Raw genomic sequence first — 6420 nt, 5'->3', positions numbered from 1 at the left:
AAATAAAACGAAAACAGAAAAAAAATTTATACATACCATACCCCTTACCCCTCCCTTTCAGTGATCACTAGCATTTCAAACTAAATTTATTTTAACTTTTGTTCCCCCTATTATTTATTTTTTGGGAAAGCAAATTCTTGAAGGCAACATGTGTCAAAGCTCATGGATCATCACCATATTTCTGACGTGGAAGTTTCTTGTTCCAGCCCTGCCATAGGCAGCTGAGGGCTTTGGGTGATGGTCTGTCCAATCTCATTCTTAAAAAAATTCAGTCTTGGCCAATGAGTCCATACAGGAACATGCTGGCTCGTTAACTAGGTTTCTAAATGAGCTACCTGTTCTTTACTTCAAAGTCTAGAGAATTCCTCTAAGTCTCTCACCCAACCTGTCCTTCTTTGAGCACCTATTACAGCTCTGCACATCTGGCCCCAGAAATGCCTCTGAGTATTTGGCAGCAAGGATGTTCCCATGGAAACCACTTCTACTCTGGCTGCATTTTCCAGTCCGGCTGTAAATTGGGGTGAGTGAGACCCACCTCCATCCTGCTGAGAAACAAAGCCAGCTTTTCATTGGAGGGAGAAGCTAGTGCTTCACTGCCTGCTTTTCCACCATCCTCTATAAAAACCCTTTGTGGTGTTTGCTGGATGAACTCTCATTGACCTTTCTTTCCTGTGCTAAACGCCGTTCTCATGCCAAGCTAGACGAGAATTTTCATTTCCCATTCTCCATGCCGCAGTAAGGTTGTTGGATCTAGCAGATAAAATACAAGGCTCCCAGTTAAATTTTAGCTCCATTTAAACAGTGAATAATTTTTAATACACAATATTTGGGACATTTTTATGTTGAAGAAGAGGTTGTTTATCTGAAATTCAAATTTAACTGGGTGTCCCCTGTTTTATCTGGCAATCTTCTATAAGGTCTCAAGTGTCCTTGTTTTCATGCCTACTAGAATGTTTGTTTCCTCTGTTTATCCCTCATATCAAGAAAAAGGACTACTCCGCACTACTCTACTCACCTAAAAACAATATGCACTCCCTCTCTCCCAAAAGTTATCAATGACGCATCATGGCTACACTTCTTATTAACACCTGACCTGAACTTTGTCTCTTCTCTTCTCTGTAGCTTATAATTATTACCTTTCAATCTATTTCCGTCTCTGCCACCATTTGGCTCATTTTCTTAAAGAAAAAAGAAAAATCCTGTATTTCATCCATGGAATATGAAGGATGGTAGTTCTCAAATCCTTTGGCCATATGCGTTACAGAATCCCATGAGTTCTCTATCCACAGATAGAACAGTCACTCTGTGTTTACACTTTCTGTTGCTAAGTAGTGCTTGCACAGATTAAAGACGAGCCTCACATTTTACGTTAAACATCTGGAGATAACACTTTATTTTAGTTTAGAGTTAAGATAGTCATCTGGGGTAGGGGTGGGGGTTTGGTAGTTAGAGTTATTCCAAGAGCAGCACAACTGCAGGTTTCATCATCCAGCTTTGGAAGACAGCCAGCCTTCTAGGCTTTCCTGATGGGTGCTACCACCCCCAGAAAGGCTGTGGCCCCCTCCTTGGAGACTGGCAAGTGTCCAGCTTCTGTCCCCAGCAGAGGTCATGTTGGAACCTGCTCATGCGCTGTAAGTCATCTGACCTAAGGCTTAGTGTCTCTGGGCGGCGACGGAGAAGTAATTGCCCAGAGGAAACAGAGCAGGTAGAATGGGTGATTACCGTGGCGGACTCACCCTCAGTTCACTGCAGTGGCAGACAAAACAGGGAGGTATAATCTCAGGGGAGTGTGCACTGTCAGAGATGAGTCTATTCAGGGTGAGGCCGGTAAGCGTATTTGGACTCTTTAAATAAACAAGGTGCTTATCATTTGACTGCATACGGAGTTGAGAGACAGTCACCAGCAACCAACTAGGACGTGAAAATTGATGGATATTGGGACACAAGACGTGAGGGATGGAGGAGGCAGAATCACCAAGGGGGGCCCTGGAGGATGATTTTAGAAACATGAGCAGCACATCAATTATACAAATCATGCTGGACTGACAGAGTGAACTCTTGCAAGATCAAACCTGAACTATCCATGTGACAGTCAAGGTCCCCACAGTCCAGCCCCAGCTGTGTCCCCTTAGCCTGTCCCTCGCCTTTCTTTTACTTGCCCTAGGGGTTTAGCCAGGAGGTGGCGGAGACATAGAAACCTGACTTCCTGCAGGTGCCCCTTCTTATAAACCATGCCACTTTCCATATACCCCACCCAGGTCAGGCAGCCAGCCTTCTTGCTTCCCCACACCACACCCAGTGCTTTCCTTCCATCCTTTCCCTTGAAAACTCTGCTGTTTTACAGCTTTCTCTGCATAAATCCCATCCTCTCTTTAATGCCAAACTCAAAGCTCTGGTTTTCTGTGAAGTTTTTCTACCTTGTCCCTTGCTACCGGAGGGATCCCATCTTTGTCTAAACACCTAGGGCACGTATTGCCTCTGTACGTATCAGGCATGATTTGTCCCCTCCATAGTTCTGAGGCTCTTGAGGGCAAGTAGCTGGTCTGATATTACTGAGCATCTCTCTCAGGGTCCTGCATGGAGAAACTCAATAAATGACTTGATACGATGAGGTAAATTCCAAAGCACAAATATTCTGAGTGTGAGTGTGTGAATGAATGAAATTATTATTGTAATTCCTGCAAGTCATATGTGAATAGAAGGCTGCTGCCTAGAAAATCTTTTTATTTTTCCTTTGAACACTATTTTCAATCTTTAGGGCCTTCTTTGGGAAGGAAGATAATGGAGAGCTTGACAACAATGCATTTCTCATTGCCTTGACTTGGTCCTCAACTCAATTCTATTTTACAAATAGGGAAGTGCAGCTCCCCAGACCACCAGCCTGGCCCGAGACCTCAGACCCAGAATATTCTACAGCCACAATTTTTTTTTAAATAAACTTTTATCATGGTAACATCTATACAACTCAAAATTTGCCATTTTAGCCACTTTCCAGTACACAATTCAAGGATATTGACTATATTTTGCAATCTTGTGTTACCATCACCAAAATCCATTGTCCAGACTTTGTCATCATATCAAACAAAAACTCTGTACCCACTAAGCAATAACTTTCCCTCCTTGCAACCCCAGTTCCCTGATATCCTGCAATCTACTTTCTGTAGCTCTATATTTGCATATTCTGAGCATTTCATATATGTGGATTTATGAGACACATGTCCCTTTTTGTCTGGCTTCTTTCATTCACTGTGATGCCTTCAAGGTTCATTCATGTTGTCTCATCTATTAGGCCTTCATTCTTTTTACTGACTGAATAATATTCCACAACATATAGCACTACTTTCTAAAAAATCAGGATTCCTGCATATTAGTATCAGATTATAAAATTTAGCCCAACATAGTTTACTTTCTGCCACTGATTGGATGCCACGTTCTCTGCTTGGTGAAGGTTATTTGAGCACAACCATTGCAGGGTAGGTGAGGCTTAAAAGACTCAAGGGTATTGAACAATTGAGTCTATGTCTACCCCAACTGAGTTTATGTCCTGAAGACTCGCCCTTACTTAGCTCTTCACTGACTAAAGAGATAGGCCATCCTCAGCTTTAGGATATTTGGACAAATTCTTAGGTTTCATACATTCACAGTATTCACTTCTCTATAGAGAATGGGATTTGGAGGAGGGAAAGAGTGGGGCAGGGAGATAGCATAAAATAAATACAAATATAACGTGCTTTGCTAATTGTTTTATAACTGCAACTGACACACTAGTGCAGAGGTTTGGGAAGTGGAGTGCTTGTATAATGAGTCAGATGATTTCAGTCTCCTGGGTCTGGGATTAGGAGCCGTCCGAATTCCGAATGGGTGGATCCCTGGGATATGTGACAAAGGAAACTGCCAATATTTCAGGACGGGTGCATTCCAAGGCCTGAATTCCCTCCCCTAGATGGTGCATACTTGCCTTCCTCTTTTTTTTCCCCAAGCAAACACACTGTGTACCAGGGCCCCTGGTCTGGGTCAGGCCCAGTCTCACCCAAAGCCACTGCTTTCTTTCGTACCCCTGCCACCTCTGCTCTGCAGCAGACAGGAGACTGGAGGTCCCTTCCACCCGAGGGCCCAGCTGCAGTCAGTGCCATTCTCAGGAGACACCACCAGCAGGACCCAGGAGAGAGTGAGACACCAACTTTCCTTTCCCTGTAGGTGCAAGACCCCACTGCTGGGAGACAGTAGGCAGTTTTCCTGTCTGCCCCTACCCCAGCCTCTATTTTCACTAGCTCGATTCCCATCATACTGCAGATGAGTGCACATGCACTGGCCCCTCTCCACTGAGCTGTAAACAGCTTAAGAACAGGAGCTATGTCTTATCTACTTTCTACTTCCATCCTCTGGATTAATATAGAACCTGGAGTAGAGAAGGACCTTTGTAAATGTTTGTTGAACTGGACGGATGGATGGATAGATAGATGAATGAATGGATGGAAGAATAGGTGGATGGGTAGATGGGTGGATAGATGGATTGATGGATGGGTGGGCGAGTGTGTGGGTGAATAGATGTGTGAGTGGATAGGTGGATGGATGGATGGATGGATGGATGGATGGATGGATGGATGGATGGATGGATGTAGGTGAATGGATGGGTGGGTGTGTGGGTGGGTGGCACAGATGGCTTTCTGAATTAAGGCTGGTTGGTTTGAATTCACCCTGAACAGGAAACCACCCTTAAATTTTCCCTGGGTTGGGAAATGAGCAAGGAAAGTGCCAAGAGCATGCACCAGAAGGCAGAGATGAATTTTCTTCTTGGCTTCTGCATCACTGGTTGGGTGACCTTGGGTGGGTTTCGGAGCCTCTCCAGCTCCAGTTGGTGACAACTACACCTGTCTGTCTGATGTTAGGGAGCTAGACTGAATGGACTTCTGATGCATTCTTCAGCTGAGACTCAGAGTCCATTCTTCCCACACCTCCAAGAGAAGCCACAGTGAGGAAGTTTCTCACCACACAGCTTCTGAAGTAATATGGAGCAGGGAAACAGCCTCATGAAGTTTTATTCAGTAATAATCCAGAGGCCTACATCTTTCTCTCTCTCCATTATGATGCTGTAATACTAATATAATAATTTTTGTCAAGCATTTAAAAAAATCTCTATGCTAACAACATCTCAAAACACAACCTGTGAATTTATGTGTGACTTCTATTATCTCTCATGATCTGAACACAAGGGCAGAAAGCAAGCTTCAGTCTTGTCAGTCTTGGATGGCAGGACCTTCATCCAACAGAAGCTTTCCCTTCATGAGTAGAAGGCGTGGGCAGCTTTTCAGAATGTGGGTGACAGCCTGTGGACGACAGAGGGATGAAATTAGGTAAGAAATTTCCTTTCACACCAAAAAACCCCAGTAAATCCCATGCAACTGCCCAACACTAACAGTGAATCCTAAATTAAACCATGGACTATAGTTAATAGTTCAATTATAAAAATATGCTTTCATTGATTGTGACAAATGTTCCACACCAATGCAAGGTGTTAAGAGTAGGGTGGTATATGGGAATCCTGTATTCTGCACACAATGGTTCTGCAAACCCACAACTTCTCTAATTAAAAACAAAATGAAACAAAAACAACTTTAGTACAAAATAACATTATTTTCCATTAAAAAAGGATGAATGTCTGGGAATGTATGGATATGTGCATCTGAAACTTTGCTACAAAATGACATTCCCACCTCACTCAGAAAAGAATCCACACATCAAGGCTTGATAAACACACGCTTCCAGAGCAGCAAAAAGTAACACAAAGAGCAGTGATGGGGTCACAGCTCATGCTAGGTTGCTCACAGGAGAGGCCAGGGATGGCATAACTGATTTCCCACAGGCAGCTTTGCATGCTGTGTGGAGCTCCGGGCCCAGCCCTGGGAAGTGTTTCCCACACCTCAGTGGAGGGGTTGCTGCGACTGACTCCTTCTGCTCCTTGCCCCACACTCTTTGAGGTGACTGAGGTGTGCAGCGGTTAAGTCGGTGTGTGTGTGTGTGTGTGTGTGTGTGTGTGTGTGTGTGTGTGTGTGCGCGCGCGCGCGCGCATGCGCATGCATGTTGAGGGGCGGGCAATATTAAAGAAAGAAGATGCGAACTCATGTGTAATGGTAGCTCTGCTCTGTTTGGCTCCAAGAACGAAGAGAAGACTGGGCCTCGGCAAAGCGCTACCCGTGGCTGAATTTTGCTTGGGGTCCCTGACCTCTCTGTGCTGAAGCCTGCCCCCTGCTCTCCCTTTGTCCTTCATTGCAACCCTCAGTGACCAACCCCCTCACACACACAATGGCATGCCTTCTTCAGGGGAGGCGGCCAGTTAGTGCTGTCACTTCCTCACAGGGCCTTGAGCGATGAGTGTGGGACACACACGTGGATATGACATGTCCGTCCGTGAGTCTGAGA

The 6420-nt window shown here is 44.7% G+C and overlaps 1 long non-coding RNA gene across 1 annotated transcript; it reads right to left on the bottom strand.

Moving 5' to 3' along the window:
• Window positions 1-5152: 5152 nt before the first annotated feature.
• On the bottom strand, window positions 5153-6003 carry LOC143679267 (uncharacterized). The gene is made up of 2 exons (XR_013173621.1): window positions 5715-6003; window positions 5153-5327 (listed from the first exon to the last, which is right to left on the bottom strand). It is a non-coding gene; the product is annotated as an uncharacterized LOC143679267 (long non-coding RNA).
• Window positions 6004-6420: the final 417 nt, after the last annotated feature.

Source organism: Tamandua tetradactyla, chromosome 4 (assembly GCF_023851605.1).
Source record: "Tamandua tetradactyla isolate mTamTet1 chromosome 4, mTamTet1.pri, whole genome shotgun sequence".
Taxonomy (NCBI): Eukaryota; Metazoa; Chordata; class Mammalia; order Pilosa; family Myrmecophagidae; genus Tamandua; species Tamandua tetradactyla.
The sequence above is the reverse complement of the archived record's forward strand: the minus strand, read 5'-3'. Positions and strand labels throughout refer to the sequence as shown.